Source organism: Bos javanicus, chromosome 8, assembly GCF_032452875.1.
Source record: "Bos javanicus breed banteng chromosome 8, ARS-OSU_banteng_1.0, whole genome shotgun sequence".
NCBI lineage: Eukaryota > Metazoa > Chordata > Mammalia > Artiodactyla > Bovidae > Bos > Bos javanicus.
In genome coordinates, this window is record NC_083875.1 from 91,747,900 (window position 1) to 91,772,176 (window position 24,277).

Here is a 24,277-nt window from a genome sequence, read left to right on the forward strand (position 1 = left end):
ACTGTATTTTTTAGATTTTATCATATAGTTTAATTTAGTCTTAAATGTGTCTAGTTCTTCTGATATGTAAAATGCCAAATATATGTATCAGATCAGATCAGATCAGTCGCTCAGTTGTATCCGACTCTTTGCGACCCCATGAATCACAGCACACCAGGCCTCCCTGTTCATTACCAACTCCCAGAGTTCATTCAGACTCACGTCCATCGAGTCAGTGATGCCATCCAGTCATCTCATCCTCTGTCGTCCCCTTTTCCTCCTGCCCCCAATCCCTCCCAGCATCAGAGTCTTTTCCAATGAGTCAACTCTTCGCACGAGGTGGCCAAAGTACTGGAGTTTCAGCTTCAGCATCATTCCTTCCAAAGAAATCCCAGGGCTGATCTCCTTCAGAATGGACTGGTTGGATCTCCTTGCAGTCCAAGGGACTCTCAAGAGTCTTCTCCAACATCACGGTTCAAAAGCATCAATTCTTCAGTGCTCAGCTTTCTTCACGGTCCAACTCTCACATCCATACATGACCACAGGAAAAACCATAGCCTTGACTAGACAGACCTTTGTTGGCAAAGTAATGTCTCTGCTTTTGAATATGCTATCTAGGTTGGTCATAACTTTCCTTCCAAGGAGTAAGCGTCTTTTAATTTCATGGCTGCAGTCACCATCTGCAGTGATTTTGGAGCCCAGAAAAATAAAGTCTGACACGGTTTTCACTGTTTCCCCATCTATTTCCCATGAAGTGATGGGACCGGATGCCATGATCTTCATTTTCTGAATGTTGAGCTTTAAGCCAACTTTTTCACTCTCCACTTTCACTTTCATCAAGAGGCTTTTGAGTTCCTCTTCACTTTCTGCCATAAGGGTGGTGTCATCTGCATATCTGAGGTTATTGATATTTCTCCCGGCAATCTTGATTCCAGCTTGTGTTTCTTCCAGTCCAGCGTTTCTCATGATGTACTCTGCATATAAGTTAAATAAACAGGGTGACAATACACAGCCTTGACGTACTCCTTTTCCTATTTGGAACCAGTCTGTTGTTCCATGTCCAGTTCTAACTGTTGCTTCCTGACCTGCATACAGATTTCTCAAGAGGCAGGTCAGGTGGTCTGGTATTCCCATCTCTTTCAGAATTTTCCACAGTTGATTGTGATCAACCCCGGTGGATCCAGGGAATTCGAAGCCGGACAGCGACGGCGATCAGGAAACAACAGCTTATTTAAACGTTAATTAAGGATATAAAGAGTAATAGAATAAGGATAGCTCAGTGAGGAAATTCAGTGGAGAAAAGAGGCTGAATGATTCAGCCAGAAGGTAAGAGAAAGAACGACATGGGGAGACCAAGTTTTGGTGAACAAGGCCCGCACTTTATTTTCCAAAGTAGTTTTTATACCTTAAGTTATGCATAGAGGATAATGGGGGAAGGGGGTAGAGTCATGCAGTAAGCCAGGTTTTCTTCCTGCAAACTTATCATATGCAAAAGTTTAGGTGATTTGCATCATCTTCTGGCCCGGAGGCCTGTTAACATTTTAAGAAACTTATTTTTCTCTAAAGGTGATTATTCTAAAGTCAGGCACCACCCTCCAAAAGCATTAGATAAAGTTGCATTCCTATAGGGCAAAGGTGTGGTGGGCTATAACAAGAAAAAGAATTAACTCAAGGGTCCAAGATTACAAACATTAAAGCTACTACTTACACCAATTATATTAATCAATACACTGCCAGGGACACAGCAGGTAAGGGATATGGAGACTTAGCAGCAAACTGGCTCAACAAGTGAAAATCCCTTCACCAATACAATTTCTAATCAATCTTTCAACTGCTCAAAGGAATCTGTATTTAGACAGTTTAGAACATCTCATGCCTCTCACAGTTGGGAGGCTCTGAGCAATCACATGTGGCCGGAAAAACCTATTCAGGTAGGCTAGAGGACTTCCAAAGGAGTTTGTAGGTTGAAACACTGTCACACCCAGGAATTATTAACTGGAGCTGTAAGTTAACTCTTTTTCAGAGAGAGGTAGTGGGGGACAGCCCCCCATAAAGTCAGAGGTGTAGGTAAGAGCACAAAGCAGAAAGTAGGCAGACTGGTTTGGGGGGTAGATGCTTGAGAATTTCCAGGGGCACTCCTGAGGCTCCATCCCGCCTTTGCATATGCTGAGCCTCCTTCCTCATGACCTTTGCCACGGGCGGAGTTCCTCACACTGGCTCCTGGCAGTTATAGAATTCCAGTTGAGCTATTCCAGATCCTGAAAGATTATGCTGTGACAGTGCTGCACTCAATATTCAATATGCAATATGCACTCAATATGCAATATGCCGGCTCGCAGCACACACAGTCAAAGGCTTTGGCATAGTCAATAAAACAGAAATAGATTTTTTTCTGGAACTCTCTTGCTTTTTCCATGATCCAGCGGATGTTGGCAATTTGATCTCTGGTTCCTCTGCCTTTTCTAAAACCAGCTTGAACATCAGGAATTTCACGGTTCACATATTGCTGAAGCCTGGCTTGGAGAATTTTGAGCATTAAAGGCAGCATCAGAAGGCAAGCGCTTAAACCCCAGGGACCACGTCTATCTCCTTCGAAGAAGCGAAACCCGTAACATCACCCCCATCAATTCCGGTTTGAGCACGCCTTCTCTTCTCTTCTGCGACGGGCGCGCCGAAGCACGGCCGAGAGGAGCCACCCCACGTCCAAGGTCAGGGGCAGAAGCCAGGAGGACCCCATACCCGAAGGGCGGTGGCCAAGAGGAGTTACCCCACGTCCTAGGTCAGGGGCAGCGGCCTAGAGTAGCAGACTGTGACAGCGCAGGAATGGCCGAGAGGAGCTACCCCACGCCCTGACGCCGGAGGCCAGGGGCGGCGGCCAGGAGGAGCAACCCCATGTCCAAGGAGCCGTGGCTGCGCGGGGCGCAGGAGGGCCTAGAGGAGCTATCCCACATTGAAGGTAAGGAAGGGCAGCGATGAGGAGACACCCCTCGTCCAAGGTAAGGAGCAATGGCTGCGCTTTGCTGGAGCAGCCATGAAGAGATACCCCACACCCAAAGTAAGAGAAACCCAAGTAAGACGGTAGGTGTTGCAAGAGGGCATCAGAGGGCAAACACACTGAAACCATACTCACAGAAAACTAGTCAATCTAATCACACTAGGACCACAGCCTTGTCTAACTCAATGAAACTAAGCCATGCCTGTTGGGCAACCCAAGACGGGCGGGTCATGGTGGAGAGATCTGACAGAATGTGGTCCACTGGAGAAGGGAATGGCAAACCACTTCAATATTCGTGCCTTGAGAACCCCATAAACAGTATGAAAATATATGTATATACATGTATGTATATACATATATGTATATACATATGAAAGTGCAAGTCAGTCAGTCATGTCTGACTCTTTTTGACCACATGGACTATACAGTCTATGGAATTCTCCAGGCCAGAATCCTGGAGTGGGGAGCCATTCTCTTTTCCTCAGGAACTTCCCAACCCAGGTATTGAACCCAGGTCTCCTGCATTGCAGGTGGACTCTTTACCAACTGAGCCACCAGGGAAGCCCTTTATATACATATACACACACACACACACACACACATATGTATATAGAAGTTGTTTGGACTGAAAATATCTACCATAATATAGACAAGATACAATATACTAAGTATCAATAAAAATCCAGGATGTATTAAAAAAATTACTAGGAAAAATGTAATACCCCGGATAGAGCAACTAGCTTTTAAAAAAAGATAATTTCTGTCCTAATTAAACTACTATAGGCAAGAAGGAAAACTTCTGAATTCTTTTTATGAAACAAGTACAAAATTGACATAATACCTGATCCCCCAAAAGAACCCACAAAAAAAATGTTTGATCTTATTTAATGTTAGAATTGGGGTTAGATCTTAGTTCCTCACCAGGGATCAAACCTGCATCTCCTGCAGTAAAAGCATAGAGTCTTAACCACAGGACCACCAGGAAATTCCTAGAGAAGTACTCTGACTGGCCAGGTCGAGAAATGTGAAAACTTCTATGAGTGACAGAGGAAGGAGGCTAAAAACCCCACTCGTACTGAATGGAATATTTTCACTCTAAACAGAAGGTATCAAAAGTAAAGAAAATAAAGAAGTTAGGCAGATAAAACTGAAGTGGCCTCATGTTACTTCTATTATTCTATATTGGCTCCCCATCATACCTACAAAATGATTCAGAATACTTTCCTACTGATTCATCTTCACCTTGATTATCCATCATGTAAAAATTATATGAAATCTGAATTTCAGTGTTCATAAATAAAATTTAATTGGAACACGAATACAATCATTCATTACATCCTAAGGCTGCTTTTGTGCTATAACAGTAGGACTGAATAATAGTGACAGAGACCTTATGGACTACACAGTAAAAAATATTTACTATCTAGTCCTTTGCTAGAAAGAGTCTTATTGTTGTTCAGTTACTAAGTCATGTCCAGCTCTTTGCAATCCCATGAACTGCAGCATGCCAGGCTTCCCTGTCCTTCACTATCTCCTGGAATCTGCTTAAACTCATGTTCATTGATTCAGTGATGCCATCCAATCATGTCATCCTCTGTTGCCCCCTTCTCTGCTGGCCCCCAATCTGGAAGCACATAACCTACACCATCATAACTATCAAAACTACTTTCCTAAACTGAAATTCTGTGAATCTTAGATTGCTTCTCTTGAAAAATGCTGTATATGTTTAGACACATAAAAATATTTTCTTTAGTTAGCTTTTGTTGAATTATTGATTGTAGGCTGATTCAATGTTACCTCCATAACTGCTTCCATATTGTCTTAATATATTTTTTACTCAGGTCTAGTTTTCCAAATGGAGAAGGCAATGGCACCCCACTCCAGCACTCTTGCCTGGAAAATCCCATGGATGGAGGAGCCTGGTGGGCCGCAGTCCATGGGGTTGCTAAGAGTCGGACAAGACTCAGCGACTTCACTTTCACTTTTCACTTTCATGCACTGGAGAAGGAAATGGCAACCCACTCCAGTGTTCTTGCCTGGAGAATCCCAGGGACGGGGGAGCCTCATGTGCTGCCATCTATGGGGTCGCACAGACTTGGACATGACTGAAGCAACTTGGCAGCAGCAGCAGCAGTTTTCCAAACCAATGAAGTAACCATGAGCATAGTTTTTTCTTTCTTTTTTAAAATACTTATTTATTTATTTGGCGGCTCTGGGGCTTAGTTCCAGCATGTAGGATCTTCAGTCTTTGCTGTGGCATGTATGCTCTGTCTACTTGCAGCGTGCTAACTCTTAGTTGCAGCATGTGGGATCTAGTTCCCTCACCAGGGAATGAATGCAGGCACCTTGCATTGGGAGCATGGAGTCTTAGTCACTGGACCACCAGTGAAGTCCCGTGAGCATATTTTCAAATATGAGAAAACTAAGCATATTTTAAAATGTATTTTATTTAAGTATAGTTGATTTACAATGTTGTGTTAAAAAGCACATTAATTTGGGTTTTAAGAAATCCATTTGTCAGCACCTGGTTCTATTGTTCCATGAAAATCAAGTGAAGGTCTGGTAAAGCATCCTATTCCTTCTCTATTTCTAGGAATATTTGCTCTTCTCAGAGATGATGGGTCACAACTGGAATAAGGTGTTTCCTGAGAAACTTCTGGATTTCCTTCCAAGAATGTTCATGTCCAGCTGTGTGTGGGAAAAGGAATCTCCTCCTCAGTGCATGGAGAAGTGGAGATTAGAGATCCTGGAGGCACAGCACGGGACTTGGGGCTGGGGGGAGGCTGTATCAGGTGACCCACTCCAAAGTAAGACAGCAGAGTGTAGTTGTTCCTCCCACGTCTCCTCAGATGTTCTGTGCTTGCTCTGCATATGCTTTCCCTACTGACATTCTTATCTTCTTCTCCCACAATGAAGAGAAAATGTCCCTGGGTCTTTTCAATGGAGAGAAAAGAAGTCTCATTGGCTTCAGCTCTAGTTTCCTCAAATATGTGCTATAACCTTACTAACCATAAGGCACTGATGGATAGTAGAGGAGGAGAGAATGGCAAAGGCTGATTTATCTGATCATGATATATCTGTGGAATGTCAAGAATAAAGTTGGGCTCATTAATAAGCATGCTCTGCTCCTTTCATATGGGGACTACCCCAATGCCTGGCCCAAGGACCTGTAAAAAAATTAATACAGAAACCTCAAGTAAATATTAATACAACCTGGAGACCAGTGGAAGGAGCTCTCATTTCTGCAACAGTGGCAAAGCCCAACAGGTAGAAAGGCTCCTCTTCTTTCCAGCAAGGACTCAGTCAATGAAAAGTCTTGGGTTCTTTGCTCACTGTAAGCCCTCCCATCTTCCTTTTCCCCTCCAGGAAATCCTTCCCCTGCTGTGCAGGGACTTGCATGTGGTTCACCATGGTTCTAGACCTCAACTTGCAATTTCTGCTGATCCTGAATAACCTCATCTTTGCTGGAAAAGCATCTGGCATTCTATTTGTTTTAGGTCAACATTTGGTGGCCCATACAGGAACCAGAGAGCTTCCCTGGTGGCTCAGTGGTAAAGAATCTGCCTGCAAGGCAAGAGACCTAGGTTCCATCTCTGGGTCAGAAAGATCCCCTGGAGAAGGAAATGGCAATCTGGGAAATCCCATGGACAGAGGAGCCTGGCAGGCTACAGTCCATAGGGACACGACTTAGTGACTAATCCACCACCACAAGGACCAGAGGAAACCCCCAAAGACTCTCGGGCTAATGAGCAAAGAGGTGAGGTATCCACAGTTGAGCCCTTTATTGCTCATTCCTTTTCTCACTGACCCTGTACATCTTTCTCCTGATTCTAGCCTTTGTAGTCTGTGGACTAAGAATGCTGTCTGCCACATCAGTAGAAAAAGGATGTGGTGGCCATTAAGCCATTAGCCACTATAGCCCCTCCTCCGACAGAGAACCCTGAAGGAACTCAGGATGGAAACAAACAGGATGCTGGTCCTAGACGGTTGATGTGTATATCAAAGGAATGATTTCAGTGAACCCAGATTCTTGTATCTTCCTATATGTAGAAAAGTACAAATTCATTAATTTTAGATGACTGGTTTTCTTTAATAAATAGTAATCTTTTGATCAGTAAAACCTGGCTTGCAAAAACCTGGTTTTTGTTGAAAAACTCTTACATATCCTGGCTTCTCCCTTACCTCTAGAGAGCAGTTCCTCAGAGCTATCTGAGAAGCTGCCCCCTCGGCTTAAAGGTCCTCAGTTTGTCCACCAAATAAAACATAATTCTCAACTTTCAGGTTGTGTTTTTCTTTTTTCAGTTGACCCCTCTTTGTACCCAAAGCTCTTCAGGTTGTATTAGGGATCTGTTTTTAGGTTTCACTCTTTCTGGTTAAAGCTTTGTTCTGTATGCAAATACTCTTGGCAGTTCAATCTTACTCTGAGATCAGACTGCTTCAGCTGAAATTGGCTGAGAAGCCGTCAGCCCAGTTCCTTCAGGTACAGGGGTTGTTTCACTCAAACTGAGTCAGTTCACTGAAACTCAGCCATCAGCCTGTACCTTTGGAATGGGCGCGGTTTCATAGGAACTAGCTGGGAAGCCTTCGGCCTGGCTCCTCCAGGACCAAGCTGTTCCCTCAGGACTGGCGGGTATTAGGCCTGCAGACAGTTTGAGCTGCAAGCTGTTAAAACTGAACTGTTTAAGATATAAATTGTTGAAGCTGTTGGAAAATTATTCTTTTATTCTAGAGAAAAAGTCTCTGAGAAATTGTATCCTAGTTATCTATATATCTTGAGGGCACCCCCCCCCACACACACACACTGAGATTCTAGTCAATTTTATGTTTAAAATCTTTATTTTTCCTCATGCTAATGGACTGACCTAACCAAAGGCAATTCAGAATATCAATGGCCATTATGGGTAATTTTTGAAATTCCTAAATCTAATTTTCTTAAAACCAGACTGGAATACAATAGCACAAAAATCTTCAGAACTGAATGAAATGCCTATTGTGATTGGTGTTTTGGGATGATGGCATAAATGTTAGCTATTGTGTCCAGACAAGACAATTGAAGCATAACATACTCCCTGTCAGAGCTGGGCCCTCCTTATGTGCATTATCCGTTAACCAGACCGCCTCAAGGCAGGAATGCCCACTTGACTGTAAAAATTAACCTTTTCCCTTCTTCATATACCAGTAATGTTACTCCTTAAAAGATAACATTCCTTTCCTAATCCTAGAAGAGATCGCGGTGACCCATTGCTGGCTTTGTATAGTGCTTGTCGGGACTGTGTATCTCTGATGAATTTCACATAAAACATCAATGTGTCATTTTGATGTATGATCCTTTGTTTCAAGAATGTATGTAACTGGGCCTTGCACTTCTAAACAAGAAGAACAGTCCTCAGAAAGACTGTCTCCTGAGTTATAATCCTCAGGTTGGCTTAAGTAAAATTTTTTATTTCTCCTGAAGATCAACTGTTGACCCATAGGGTCACAAAGAGTTGGGCTTGACTAAAGCGATGTAGCATGCACAGAAGCTGCCTCTGATGCCATCTTGTCTCCCTCCCTCACCTCCTCATGCCCAGGCTCTGCCCTAGGCACCACCTTCCTTCTTTCCTTCGATGCCACCTACATTGCCTCTATACCCTCAATTTTTCTATACTAATTCTCTCACTTAATTTTCTATTTGCCTGAAACCCTCCCCACCTTTTCCCTCTAAACTTATCAAAGCTCAGTTCAGTTCAGTCACTCAGTTGTGTCTGCGACCCCATGGACTGCAGCATGCCAGGCCTTCCTGTCCATCACCGACTCCTGGAGCTTGCTCAAACTCATGTCCATCAAGTTGGTGAAGCCATCCAACCATCTCATCCTCTGTTGTCCCCTTCTCCTCCTGCCTTCAATCTTTCCCAGCATCAGTGTCTTTTCCAATGAGACAGTTCTTCACATCAAGTGGCCAAAGTTTTGGAGTTTCAGCTTCAGCATCAGTCCATCCAATGAATATTCAGTACTGATTTCCTTTAGGATTGAATGGTTTGATCTCCTTGCTGTTCGAAGACCTGGTGTCTGGGAAGGGAAACATCTTCCAGGGAGTGTAAATATGGATGTCATAAGAAGGGAGTCTTTTATCAAAGCTAGTCCTTTTAAAACTAAGCCTTCTGAGGATGCAGAGCCTTCATTTATATTTCCTGAACTAAAGCTGAGATGTGAGCCATAGTCAAAGATTTTCCCAAAATAACCAAAGATCCTCACAAATTTTGTGAAAAATTTAACATCGTTATTCAAACTTATCAATCTTGTTTTTATAACTTACACCTGCTAGTTTCATATGCTTGTCAGTAAAGGACAAGCCCAGGATTAGATGAAACCCCCCAAATGGGAAAATCCTGAAATTTCCCTCTGATGGAGACAATTTTCAAACATTGAGGCGTGGGGAAGTAATTTTGGCTTATACACAGCAGCCTGAACTTTGTGTGAATTAAAATAGCTTGTTATACATATACAGCACATCTGCTTTAACCATCAAGGTAAAGAATGTCTGTTTTGAAGATAAGGGGAAAAACTCTCTTCTTAGGACATCCATATTAACACTCCCTGGAAGATGTTTCCCTTCCCAGACACCAGGTCTTACTGTCTCACTCTATATATACTAAATCTGTCTATTTTGGAAACTTGAAGGAATATACCCCTGTCATGTTTGATGTATGTTCTTTGTTCTGATAAAGTATGTAGCTATGCTAAAAACCATTTTTCAATCAGTTTCTCAGAATAATCTGAGAGGTTGTCTCCTGGGTTATAGTCTTCAGTTTGGCTCAAAAAAACTCTTTTCTATTCCTATTACAAGTAGTTTATTGATTATTTCCATCAACACCTAAGATTACAACACAGAGACCAACCTACTAACTTATATGATCAAGTTTGGGCAATTGCTAGGTGACTTTTTCAAAGCCTATTGATTGGAACAAAATTCAGACTTTTAACATGAAAACCTGATGAATCTGCTCATGACTATTACAATCAACTTCAGATTGTTTTAAAAGAAAATTCTGATCTTTTAAAGGTTGATTCCACCCAGATAGCTTTTAACTTTATGTTTATTAATGGACTAAACCAGAACATTTCCTTTCTAGTAAAAAGAACCAATATGGAATGGGAAACTAGAATTTTCCACTCCAGAGTTTAGTTAATCTGGCAAACTCTCTCTCTCTCACACTCTAAATGAGTCACAAAAATGAAAGACCACTGAAATTCTTAAACTCCAGCAAATGATAGTCCCTAAATGAAAACCAAAACCCTCCTAGTTCTAAACACCTTCTGCCCTCTAGCCAGTCTTTCTAATGTTCTCCCAGTTCTCAATAATAGGGTTTGGGGGGGACTCCAGGGTCTCTTTCCCACCTTCCCTCTTAATAGAATGGGAGAAACATTTCCTCAGCTTGAGGATGGGTCTCTTCCTGTTCTAAGTAACACCAGAACCACAATCTCGGTGCTCAGCACCACTACTATAAAGTAGCCCCTGCCTCGGAGTACTAAAACAATTCAAATTTGGGATCTCTAGTGAACCCCAAAGAGCTTCCTGTCTCTGAACCTATTCCCTTTAGTTTAGGCCCTTTGAGAGATACATATCCTTTTCTCCTTAGCTCCTCTGCCCTTATCCATTTATTAGGTCCAGACTTCTTAGATAAGCATCATGCCAGAATTTCTTTATCCCGAAATGGGAAAATAATTCTAGCATTTGACAGTAGTCATCAAAGTAACCAATCACATAAATTAAATGACCCTTTGACATCTTTTCATTGCTTCAGCTCTGAGTCCTAGAGCTGATTCTCAGAACACTGATTATTTGTTCTATTGAATTAGCTATGACTTTCCTATGGACAAAAATCTGTAACTGACCCTGGCAAAATTTACAGCACACCTCCCATCATGACTCAGATAGGTCCCTCAAAACCTCTTTCTGGCATTAATCAATACCTTTTAAGTAAAGAAGCCCTTAATGGAAGACTGCAAGTCTCAAGACCTCATTATCCCTTGTACTAGTCTTTCTAATATTTCTACTTGACCTGTGAGAAAACCTAGGACCCAGGATGGATGTTCACCCAGAATCTCCAGGTAATAAACAACACATCCCTTGATGCCTTGTTGTTCCTAACTCTTATATGTTACTAATATCCACTGTCACTAGAAGTAAACTCTTTACCATAATTGATTTATGCAGTGCATTCTCTAGTACTCCAGTTGATGAAGCCAGCCATTAAATTTTGCCTTTATTTGGAAAGAAAAAGAATTCACCTGGACACTAATGTCTCAGGTTTCACTGAGAGTCCTTATTTCTCAATTCCTGAAGGCTGGTCTGGATGACAGAGTGTGTGGATGATTTGCTTCTTTGCTCTTCTTCTCAAGCCTCCTCAGAGAAAGGCAGCATACACTTGCTAAAGTATTAGCTTCAAAGGGATATAAAGCCACCAAAATTTCAAAGGAAAATTGCAGTTTGTTCAAACCCAGGTTGATATTTAGGGCATCTGATATTAGAACAGGGACTACACCTAGATCCAGATAGATTTTATAGTGTCCAGAGTTTCCCCAAACCCAAAACTAAACACCATCTGTGACATTTTCTTGCAATAGTTGGTTATGCTGAAATTAGATTTCAAATTTCTCTCTTATGGCCAAATCTCTTTGTGTTTTATTCAAGAATAACAACCCCAGCCCAATTTAAGAGGAAAAACCAGAGGACATGGCTTCTAAGGCCTTAAAAGAGAGCTTGATGAACTCACCTTTCTTGGGGCATTCCAATGATCAGATTTCCTTTTACCTTTTTTGAAAAGGAAGGAGATGCCCTTGGGGTACTCACCCCAAAACACAAGGACCACCACTGACCCATAGGGTATTCTAGCCAGCAGCTGGATCCTGTGACAGGAACACCAAACTTGCCTTAGAGTGATTAAGTTCAGTTCAGTCACTCAGTTGTGTCCGACTCTTTGCAACCCCATGAGCTGTAGCACTCTAGGCTTCCCTGTCCATCACCAACTCCTGGAGTTTACACAAACTCACATCCATTGAGTTGGTGATGCCGCCAACCATCTCATTCTCTGTCGTCACCTTCTCCTCCCGCTTTCAATCCTTCTCAGCATCAGGGTCTTTTCAAATGAGTCAGTTCTTCACACAGGTGGCCAAAGTATTGGAGTTTCAGCTTCAGCATCAGTCCTTCCAATGAATATTCAGGACTGATTTCCTTTAGGATGGACTGGTTGGATCTCTCTGCTGTCCAAGGGACTCTCAAGAGTCTTCTCCAACACTGTAATTCAAAAGCATCAATTCTTCAGCACTCAGCCTTCTTTATAGTACAACTCTAACATCCATACTGGAGAAGGCAATGGCACCCCACTCCAGCACTCTTGCCTGGAAAATCCCATGGACAGAGGAGCCTGGTGGGCCGCTAAGAGTTGGACAAGACTCAGTGACTTCACTTCCACTTTTCACTTTCATGCATTGGAGAAGGAAATGGCAACCCACTCCAGTGTTCTTGCCTGGAGAATCCCAGGGACGGGGGAGCCTGGTGGGCTGCCATCTACGGGGTCTCACAGAGTCGGACACGACTGAAGCAACTTAGCAGCAGCAGCAGCATAAATTCTATGCTAAAATAATGCACATAGGCAAGCCTGCCAACCCAGAAGGCAGAATCAGACATAACTATTCGTAAAATAAATAACTAATAAGAACCTGTTGCATAGCATAGGGAATACTACTCAATACTACATAGTGGCCTAAATGGGAAAAGAATCTGAAAAAAAAAAAAGTGCATATATGTATATGCATAACTGATTCACTTTACTATATTTTCTGAAACTAACACAACACTGTAAATTAACTATACTCCAATAAAAATTAAGAAAAAAAAGATTCTCAGAAGAAATGGGCTATAAGTTGAGTATTTATGTAAAAAAAAAAATTAGAGCAAACAAGAAGAAATGGCATTCTATGCTAAGTATAGTAGACATTGTTAGCTGCCTAGACAGGGGCCAGTCTCCAGTTTTAAAGCTAACATGGCCTTGTTTTTTCAGGGCATAGCAATGTATCTAGTCTCAAAAGATAAATTCTGATGGATGTGAATCCATTCACCTTTGCTACATCGTTTTCAAGCCTCTCCTGGAAAGACAGTAAATTTTACCTATGATCTTGGCTTTTTCCCCCGACATAAAATAGAATAGAATCATGAGGAGAAAGCCAAGTTTCCTGACCATTTTTTCCTGCTTATAATGCTGGCATGATGATTTAATGCCTGAAATGCAACAGCCATCTTGTGATCTTGAGGAGAAAGCCAGGAAATTACAGAAATGTCAGTCCAGTCTCCTTGTTCAGAAACTCCTCTGAGTCTCCAAACTAAAGCTGGAAACACCTATCTCCAGGTCTGTTACATGAGAAAATAAAATGCCTTATGTTGATGCTGCTTAAGCCACCCTCAGTGACTTTTCTGAAAACACAGCCAAAGCATTCCTAGTGGATTCACCATGGGAAGAACACCTGCTAAAACTCAGAAGCAGTGCATTCAGGGGACCACAGTAGTTCTTTATTACTTGAGTTTAAAGTACAAAACAGGAAGTAGTAAAATAAGGCTGAAAAGGAAAATAGCAACTTGACAGGGAATGGCTTGGAAGAACATGCTAATAAACAGCTTTGATTCTCTTCCTTACACAGAGAAGAATCAGGAGAAATTTTAAAGAGAAGCGTAAGATAAGGCATAAGTAGTAAAGAATCCATTTGCAATGCAGGAGGCCCCAGGTTGATTCCTGGGGTGGGAAGATCCCCTGGAGAAGGAATACGCTACCCACTCCAGTATTCTTGGGCTTCTCTGGTGGCTCAGGTGGTAAAGAATCTGCCTGCAAGGTAAGAGACGTGGGTTCGATCCCTGGGTTGGGAAGATCCCCTGGAGGAGCGCATGGCAACTCACTCCAGTATTATTGCCTGGAGAATCCCCATGGTCAGAGAAGTCTGGAGGGCTACAGTCCAAGGGTTGCAAAGAGTCAGACATGACTGAGCAACTAACCATACACACACATATATATAAGTCAGATTATGAAAAACTTTATTAAAAATGCTAGGAATCCTGACCTTTATCCTATAGTAAATTGAGAGACTGTTAAGCAAATGAGTAAAATAATTGTGCTCTAGAAAAACCTAGTCTTATAACTTTGACTTGCAAAAATGGAGGCAGAAAAGTCAAGCCTACTGCAATGGTACAGGTAAGAAAGAAGGTACCTTTTTTAATTACTGGTGGTGATAAAAAGGAAACGTGTCCATGAGTTATTTATGAGGGTAGAATATACAACTCCTAGTTACCAACTTGGTATGGGACAGCAAAAAAAAAAAAAAAAGGGAAGAAGGAGTTAAAGATCTTTTTTTTTTTAAAAAAAGTGCAAAATAAAGCCTTCATTCTGCTTGAGCACTGACCCCATGCAAGGATAGATTCAGGGAGTCACATCTCTTCTAAAGTCATATTGATTCCCTAGATTTTCTTAGAAAAAAAATTTTATTAAGTAATGTTTGGGTTTTTTCTTATTATTTAGAAAAATATGAATGAATATACCACTTGTATCTAGTTGACAGAAATGTCAGAAGTTCTTACAGCAAAGGAAAAAATGAAACAAATTGAGTGAGTCATATGTACTCTCCATTTTCTATCCTGCATAGTTAGAGAAGTAGCTTGAACTTCCACCCTAACCCCTAATTTGGTTTAAAAGAACCTTTCAAGTTCTGAAATTCTATGTCAATATAAAATATACTGAGTCACAGGTATGGCCGGAGAGATGAGAATTCAGAATGGATTTGGCCATGGAAAATAAAGTAAAGCCAGTATATCATGGATGAGCAACAACAACAAAAAGACTCAGATATATATGCAGGCTTTTTTAAAATTTATTTCTGGCCTTTGACAGAACATTAACTCTTATTACAACTTCTGCCACCAAATTTTGGATCAGGGAATTTAGAGGCCTTTGGAAGACACTTCAAATCAACAAAGGGAGAAAAAAGACTTCCAAGGAATTGAAATATCTGAGGTCTAGCCTTCTGAGGAACAGACAGTGTGAAGCAAGTTTAATAAAAAGTACTTAGAGCTTAGGAAAGAAATCTGGTTTCCAGGCCTGGCTTAGTCACTAACTAGCTATCTATCAGGGAATGCTTAACAGGAGGATTCCTACGTGCTGTTTCTCACAAGTCCTTTGTTTCTTTTTAAGCGGAACAGCACGTTGCTCCCAGGAACTGAGGTCATTGTGTGAGACAGGCTTGAATCTCCTTTAATAAACATTCTTTTTATGACAAAACTGTTTAGTCTTGATCCCCTTTCTTGAGATATGGATTGTCTCCTGACCTTGTGACCATTATTAATCCCTTGTTCCCTTGGTGACAGTTGCTGTACATTTGGTTTTCTGATTGTGGAAAGAAACTTCTTGTACCACAGCCTTTATATACTCACAGAGAAATCATTAAAGCACCTTTGCTCCATCAGAGCTTGGGTTCTGGTGTCTTTCTTTCTTTCTTTCTCTCTCTCTCTCCTCGGCTGATTCTTTGGAGTGCAGAGACCCATCCTGCTCACTCTCCTGCTCGGGCTTCTAAGACTCTTGAGAAGGCACCCTGTGCCTTCACCCCACCTCGAGAGGGTTCCCCGTGCCTTCGTGAGAGACGCAAGTCCTGTGTCAAGGGCTTTATTGTTTCTCTGCATAAACTAGGAAGTATCAGCCTCTCTCTCTCTTTCACTTTCTTATCGTTGCCTCTGGACCGCCAGGTCCTGGTCCATTAAAGGACCCCAACAGCTCTCTATGTAAATTGGTGGAAACAATGATAGAAAAGTCACCAGTACCTACAAGCAGACCCAAGTTAAAAGAGTGAGAAGCAGAATTGCATAACCTCTTAAATTCTTATTTAAGCCAACAAGAGGACTAGCACAATGATAACAATGCCTATTTGATAATTCAAGAACAATTCCATTATATTCATCAAAAATACCTATTTAAAAAGTCAACACATCAGTAGATTGTCAGCAATTGTTGTTCATCTTACAATGTCAACTCTGACCATATTTTGATGATCCTTATATGAAAAAGGATGTAATACAGAGTCTTAATTCATAGATTAATTCTTATTAAGAAAAAGATATTAACAATAAATAAGGGCTAAAATGAGTCAACTCTCTTACAGCAAGCAGCAAAGCACATTGTAAAATTTTAAGAAGTTATGTGGGTTAAAAAGTACTACAGCATTATGTTTAAGATGTGTCAAGTAACTAAAAATTCAGACCCTCTATTCAAATAAATACAGATTTTCTACCTGGTTAAGTATGGTGATTTAATAATTATCAGAGAATGTGATAATAATAATAATTCATCAGATTTATTGAGTGTTTAGTGTTGTCAGTTACTCTAATAAGACTTGGCTTTTAGTATTCCCTTTAATTCTCACAATAACCTTGTGAAGTAGTGCCATTACAATATTTTTTAACAGATGATGAAACTGAGGATTAGAAACTTGGCAACTTGCCCAAATTCCCACAACCAGATGGTATGGAGCCAGAAGTGAAAGCCATTTATGTCTGAATCCAAAGCCAATGCCTCTGATTCCATGAAGGACACAGACTAACTATGTATTTCATATTTCTGAGCTGAAGACATAGGATGCAAAATAAATTATGTGAATAGAATTTTAAGTTCACTGAGGGTAAATCACACTTAGAAGTTAAAAGAAGTCATAGAATATCATGGTTATTGAAAACTAGGGACCAAAACTGACTAAAAAGACAGAATTTACCTTAGTATGTCTCAGGACAAAGTTGACAGCTTCCTCAAAATATTCCAAATCTACTTTCTCCACTCTGAAAGGCAGGTCTTCATAGTTATCATAGGCCAAGGCCACGGCACCAAAGCCATGACTGGCCAGGAGACTGGCCTGGATTTCAGTCAATCCACCAATACCACCAAACCAATCAATTACGCCTGGGAGATAACCGTCTTCTGGGAAGAAAACAAAAACAAACCCCACAGAACTGAGTATGAAGGGAAGGTGAGAAAAACAGAATACTGATAACACAAAGGAGAAATGCACCACAAATTTTAGAGTTAGGTATAAATTTCCAATAGAATCTCCACATTTTCAGCCTTGTATCTGGGGCAGAATTAAAGCTGATTGAATATATAATGAAGCATAATATTCAGAAGTTTCATTGGAAACCATGTTCATTGACAATGTTCAGTCTCTAGAATCAGGGCCCTGAGGACTCATAATGAGTCATTTCTATAGTGTTGGAGTAAAGAAAGCCATAGAAATTAGGCCATGGCTTCTTAGCCTATAAAGAGATACACAAATAGGCATCAGGAAATCAGTGAAGGTCCTGAAATTATGTGCAAGACTATGTATGTTTATATGTACATTTTACGGATGAGCATGCCCACAGATTTAATTGGGTTCTCAAAGAAGCATATGGCTTTAAAAAGAAAAAAATGTATTGAAATGATTATCTTATCTAAAATCCTGACCTAACATTGCTCTGTTATACTCATCTGACTATACAGTGATGACATTTTACACCAAAATGGGGATGGTCAGGGTATCATTCTATACTTACTGTGTAGGCAGCTTGCTTCCAAAATACAGTAGAGCCCACATATTGAAAATACTTTATTATGCCCTTATTGGGGATATTCTATTATGGCATAAGTGATTTTAGCTAAGAAAGCCTGACCCTATCCATATCTGAGAAGAGGGACTTGGTTTAAAGGAGTATTGGGAATTTTCAAAACAAAATATTGCTATATTTTCTCACCTAGAGAAAAGAAGAAATAAAGTGATATTGAATATATCTTGGTTTAAAAATACTATTTGAATACATGAATAGGAATGTTTTTGCATCTTCTAATTGACAGTACTTAAGAATGCTGAGCATCTTATTCTGGAAAAATGTTGTTGAGAACTTCTTTGAGACTTGACTCTTTTGGCCCTACACAACACAACCCTTTTTTGTACCCCAACAAAATAAGCACCCAAATCAGGAGACCCAGCACACACAAGTCTAAGAGGGTTTATACCTCTTAGCACAACCTAAACCAGCACATAATCCCAAGGTGAAAGCCCTGCACAAATATTCAGATTCTTAACTGAATATTAGAGGCAAGGAAGTTTGTGTCACTTACTTCTTGATCCCTATACACAATAAAGTTATGCTAAATACTGAGTATAAAAAATTTCAAATTTACCCAAAAGAAGTGCATGGATCATGGTGAATTTGCAAAGGAAAGCTTTTTTCCCTTCTGTGCCACCTAAAACTCCATGTTGTCAGAAACTACCTCTAACACTTAGGGTCTCCTTGTCTCAGTTCTAGAAGGTGACTATTAGAAAAAAAAAATAATAGAGGAAATACATCCTGATTCCAGATCAAAGCTACCTTACACACACCTTAAACCTGGACCTACTGAGGGCTATTTCTAGGAAATTAACTTTGCTTCATCCAGCCCCATAATAAACTCTGAAGAATGTAGCAACAGATGTTTTGAACCACTTATTAATATGTTGAGATTACTATGAGAAATTATGATAAATTCTATAGCCATTAGGAAGCATGTTATATTAGCTGCTGGTTTATGGAATATCCTATAAATATGCAATATTTATGCAACTAAAGGGTATAGAGTTCCTTTGCATCCTCTGTGTTTTTTACAATATTTCAATTCATTATATCATCAGTTTACTGTGGCAGTCAAGTAATGACCTATGCCTAAATTAAAATTTAGACATGACAGAACTCCCAAAAAAACCTGGGACACAGTTCCATAACAGGATGAGGGTCTTCAGATAGCCAGGTTTCACTGTGAATGAATTTCACATAAATCCAAAGCTATGGAAATTTCAAAATGCAGGCACTCTAATAAACTACTGCCATATCCTTAGGCTCCAGAATTGCTGAGATAAAGCCTGAGTTGGACTAAAGCTATCACCACATTCTTGTTCTGTTCGAAAGTTGACTCTGATTCTAAATCAGGAAAGGAATACTCTCTATATATCCATTTTTAAGACAAACTTCTAGGAGGAGAAGGGATTCAAAAGAGGGAGGAAAAAAGATGACAATAACCATGGTAATTCTATTCACCTAGACGGAGAAAGCAGGCTCCCTGAAGGCAGCCTTCTTTGACTAGGATCCGGTGATACCAGGTGCTACATACCACCTCTACAAAATCAGACTGACATTTGGAGTACTGATGGCAACATGGGTTACCATTATGTCTGAATCATAAAGTTTTAATTGGACCTGCAAAGGGCTATTCATCACATCTCTTTTCAACAGTCTAATTAATATCTTCTCAGGTTTCAGGGACCAAAGGAGACCCATGGAGTAGACCCCTACATAATAACCTCCAAGAAAAGGTGCTTGCTCACCAACTTCATTGGCCCTATAGTTGGCTTGAGAATGAAACAAGTTCCCCTTTTCATCTTCCAGTGATTCTCAAAGAAGCTATATCTGAAATGGAGTCAGGCCTGTATCTTGGCTATGTTCTGGCTCATCAATAAGAGCACTTGCTTGGGTAGCTGTCAGCTGAACCACTGTTACAGTGTGGCATCTTGGATGATTCTTCAGTAATGCCTTCAGGAAACCTCAATACAGAAAGAAATATGGGAGAATGAAACAAGGCAGTGATAGTGTTAATGAAAAATAAACTGAACCAGGAATCAGGCTGCTTGGGATTCAGCCCCAACTCTTCGGTTAGTTAGCATATATCCTGATGTAATCTTCTAATTCAAGATCCCTAGGAGTGTTCAACAAATCTCTAGAAACTATAAAGCAAGGTGGTAAGTTTCATAAAAATAATGAACCAAGGTTGAGGAAGCAGCAGTCACAATATGCATGAATGATATTAACACATCTAAGGAACACATCACAATCTTCCACCTAGAGCCCTTGAAAAGTCAAGGGCAATGGAGAATAGGAGGGGTGAGAGGTGGGGATGAAAACAGGGAGAACTGATGAACATCTTTCTGTAAGGAACAGATGACTTCACTGCTAATCCCCTCTCTGAGTCCTGCAAACAGAATGCTTTGGCATCAAAAACTTTACCTCAAACGAACATGAAAAAGGATCTTTTCAAAAGAATGAGAATAAAGTGCAGAGGGAGAACAAGGAGACTGATATATATTGCTCCCTAGAAAAAAAATTACTTCATAGTTAGGATTTACAAAGAGTCAGACATGACTGAGCGACTGAACTGAACTGAAGCAAAACTAGAAACTGACAAGCCCTTCAGGTGGACAGAAGTGCTTTTTGTTGTCTTTTGTTTCTTTAAACTCATTAGATTGCCAAGAATGCAAAGAATCTAAATGAATTAAACTCTAGCAAGTGACAAGCTCCTCTTAGAAGATATTTTCACTCCTACACAATGACTTTCAGTCACGGCAAAGCAACAACAACAAAAAAAACCCATAGGGGGAAAATAGAGAAATCCACAGAAAATTTAATGTACTTTTAATGTATGTGCATGGGCTGGCTTGATAGATTAGAATTCTGAGAAACTCCAGCGACAGAGTAAGTCTCGCTCCAACTGCCAACCCTTTCTATAGGACTTGACAATGTGCTCAGGGACAATACATCAGAGTCAGAGCACGGACTTGGCTGAGAGAAATCCCCCTGGGACTTTGCAGGCCTTTATATAAAGCAAGGCAGCTGCCTTCCAAAAGATGGAGGCAGAGCAGCAAAATAGAGAGATATCCCCTGGATTAGAAAGCCAGGAGCAGAATGACAGAGAAAAGACATTTCCTTAGTTACCCTCCTTCCACAAGGATTGTAAATCAGAGATATATATTCCACAGTTAGAAAAGCTAGCAACATGACAATAACATACAAAAAAAAAATCTCCAGAAGCTCACTGATGTTGAAACCCTAGGCTTTTCTAATAAGAAGGGCCTAATCCCCCAAATATTAGAAGCCAGTGGTGTGCTGAATCAGACAAAGCCCCAACAAAGCCCTTACCCAGCTCAACTACACATCAGATTGATCCAGCCCCTAATTCTAACATTTTGACAGGAGAATGCTCTTTTCTTGAGGCAAATATTACTTATTTTAGCTATTGCTTTTATTTTATACAAAATATCCAGGATACAAAAAAAAAAATATATATATATATAGGCACAAAAGAAGCAGGAAAATTGACCCTTGATCATGAGAGGAAACATTCATTAGGAGGAGATACAGAAATATTCCAAAGGTTGGAATAATTAGATAGGAAATTATTTTCTTGGTAGAGATGGAGAAAGATCTTTTGTTTTTTACATTGGAGTATAATTGGCATGCTGCAGTATATCAGGTCTCAAAGAGTCAGACACAACTTAGCAACTAAACTACAACAACATAATTGCTTTACAATATTATGTTAACTTCTGCTGTACAACATGAATCAGCTATAAGTATACATATATCCCCGCCCTCTTAAGCCTCCCTGTATCCCATCTCACCCCTCTAGGTCGTCAGAGATCACTGAGCTGAGCTCCCTGTGCTATCCAGCAGCTGCCCATCAACTACATATTTTACATATAGAAGTGTATGTATCAGCTTCCTCGGTGGCTCAAGGTAACTTAATGACTAAACAAGAACAACAACAAACAAGTGTATATATCAGGCAGGAACTTTGATATAATAGAATGCTATTCAGCAATTTTTTTAAAAAAAAGATTGTATTATTGATATATGTAATGTATATGAATTACAATGGAATGATATGAATTTTTAAAAGCCAATCCTAAATGGTTACATACTGTATGATTTCATTTATATGACATTCTTGAGATGACAGAATTATGGAGAACGGGTTAGTGGTTGCCTAGGTTCAGGGGCTGGGATTGGGGGAGATGGCTGTAACGGGTACTAGGAGGGACTACTGTGGTGGTGCAAATATTCTATATCTTGATTGTGTCAATGTCAATATCCATGCTGTGATATTGTTCCACAATTTTACAAGATTTTATCACAGGGAAACTGGGTAAAGGGTCATATGTTCACTCTATATTTCTTACAACTGATAGAAATCTACCATTGTCTCAAAGAAAGAGGCTAATTTTAAAAATAACTATGCTAAAAATGCTAAAGGATCTACTGGGAAGGCAGACAAAACACATGAAGAAATTGAGAATTTCATCTGGGCACAGAAGCTATAAACAAAAAATAGCCCAACAGTAAAGTCAGAAATAAAAATAAAATATCAGAAATGAAGAATTCACTAGACTTAATAGAAGATGGGAAACAGTTGAGTAAAGGAGCATAAACTTAAGGACACTTCCACTGAAAACACCCAAGCTGGACTTCCCTGGTGATCCAGTGGTTGGGGGTCCATCTTTCAGGGCAGGGAATGCAGGTGTAATCCCTGGTCGGGGAACCAAGATTCCACATACTGCAGGGCAACTAAGCCTGAGCACCTCAGTGAAAGATCCTGAATGATGCAGCGAAGATCCCTTGTGCCACAACTAAGGCCCAAGACAGCCAAATACATAATTTTTTTTTTTTTAAAGAGAACGAACCCAAACTAAACTCCCAAAAGATAAAAGGGTATAAAAGAACAGTGCACTTAAGATGTGTAGGACAATAGCAAATGCTCTAATATATGTGTAGATGGTTCCTTAGAAAGAGGACGGAGAGAGGCACAGAAGAAATGTTTAAAAAAAATTATGACTGAAATTTTGCCCAAATCATTGAAAAACACCATGCCACAATTTCAAGAATCTCAGCAAACTACAAAGAAAACAATCCCAAGAAAACCACAACTCTCGCATTATAGTCAAACTGATAATAATAAAATATAAAGAGCAAATCTTAAAAGCAACCAGAGGAAAATGGAAACATGACTTATAGGAGAACAAACAATGCAAATAACATTTGACTTCCCATCACAAACAGCAGAAACCAAAAGACAATAAAATGAATCTCTAAAATGTTTAAAGGAAAAACAAAGTAAATTCTTTAACAAAAACACACTTCAAAAATGAAGGCAAAATAAAGACATTTTCAGGAAAAAAACAAAAACAGAAACCTGAGGCATATGTCTGCAGTGAGTGAGTGAAGTCGCTCAGTCATGTCCGACTCTTTGCGACCCCATGGACTGTAGCCTACCAGCCTCCTCTGTCCATGGGATTTTCCAGGCAAGAAAACTGGAGTGGGTTGCCATTTCCTTCTCCAGGAATGTCTGCAGTAGACCAGCACTATAAGAAATGCTGAAATGTTAAAGGGAAATGATACTAGCTGGACAACTGGATCTGTGGGAAAGGATGGAGAATACAAAAAATGAAAATTATAAAAGCCCTTTAAAAAATCTTTACTATGTTTGCATACACATGTGTGTATTTAAATATAATTAAGACTGTTTAACAAAAATAATAAAAATGCATTGTGGAACCTGTGAATACATAGAAATAACATGTGACAGAAAGATGGGAATGGAATATAGAATTATATTGTTGACAGATTCAGTCAGTTCAGTTCAGTCGCTCAGTCGTGTCCAACTCTTTGTGACCCCATGAATTGCAGCACGCCAGGCCTCCCTGCCCATCACCAATTCCCGGAATTCACTCAGACTCACGTCCATTGAGTCGGTGATGCCATCCAGCCATCTCATCCTCTGTCGGCCCCTTCTCCTCCTGCCCCCAGAGTCTTTTCCAATGAGTCAGCTCTTCACATGAGGTGGCCAGAGTACTGGAGTTTCAGCTTTAGCATCATTACTTCCAAAGAACACCCAGGACTGATCTCCTTTACAGTGGACTGGTTGGATCTTCTTGCAGTTCAAGGGACTCTTGAGTCTTCTCCAACACCACAGTTCAAAAGCATGAATTCTTCAGTGCTCAGCTTTCTTCACAGTCCAACTCTCACATCTATACATGACTACTGGAAAAACCATAGCCTTGACTAGATGAACCTTTGTTGGCAAAGTAATGTCTCTGCTTTTGAATATGCTATCTAGGTTGGTCATAATTTTCCTTCCAAGGAGTAAGCATATTTTAATTTCATGGCTGCAATCACCATCTGCCATGATTTTGGAGCCCCCAAAATAAAGTCTGACACTGTTTATACTGTTTCCCCATCTCTTTCCCATGAAGTGATGGGACCAGATGCCATGTTGAAAGATTATTGTATTACTATTTTTCAAGTAATAAAAGATTATTTGTAAGCAAACTAAAATAACCTAAAGTTACTGGCAGAAGGTCAGCTGAGCTGGAGGAAACAGAGCTGAGCTGCCAGTTGTCAGAGTGGCTGATTAAAGTGACAAGCCAAAAACCAGAATTACCCCTTTGATCACTTACCAT

At 40.3% G+C, this 24,277-nt stretch overlaps 1 pseudogene; it reads right to left on the reverse strand.

Moving 5' to 3' along the window:
* Positions 1-1,336: 1,336 nt before the first annotated feature.
* Positions 1,337-24,277, reverse strand: LOC133253499 (bile acid-CoA:amino acid N-acyltransferase-like; annotated as a pseudogene).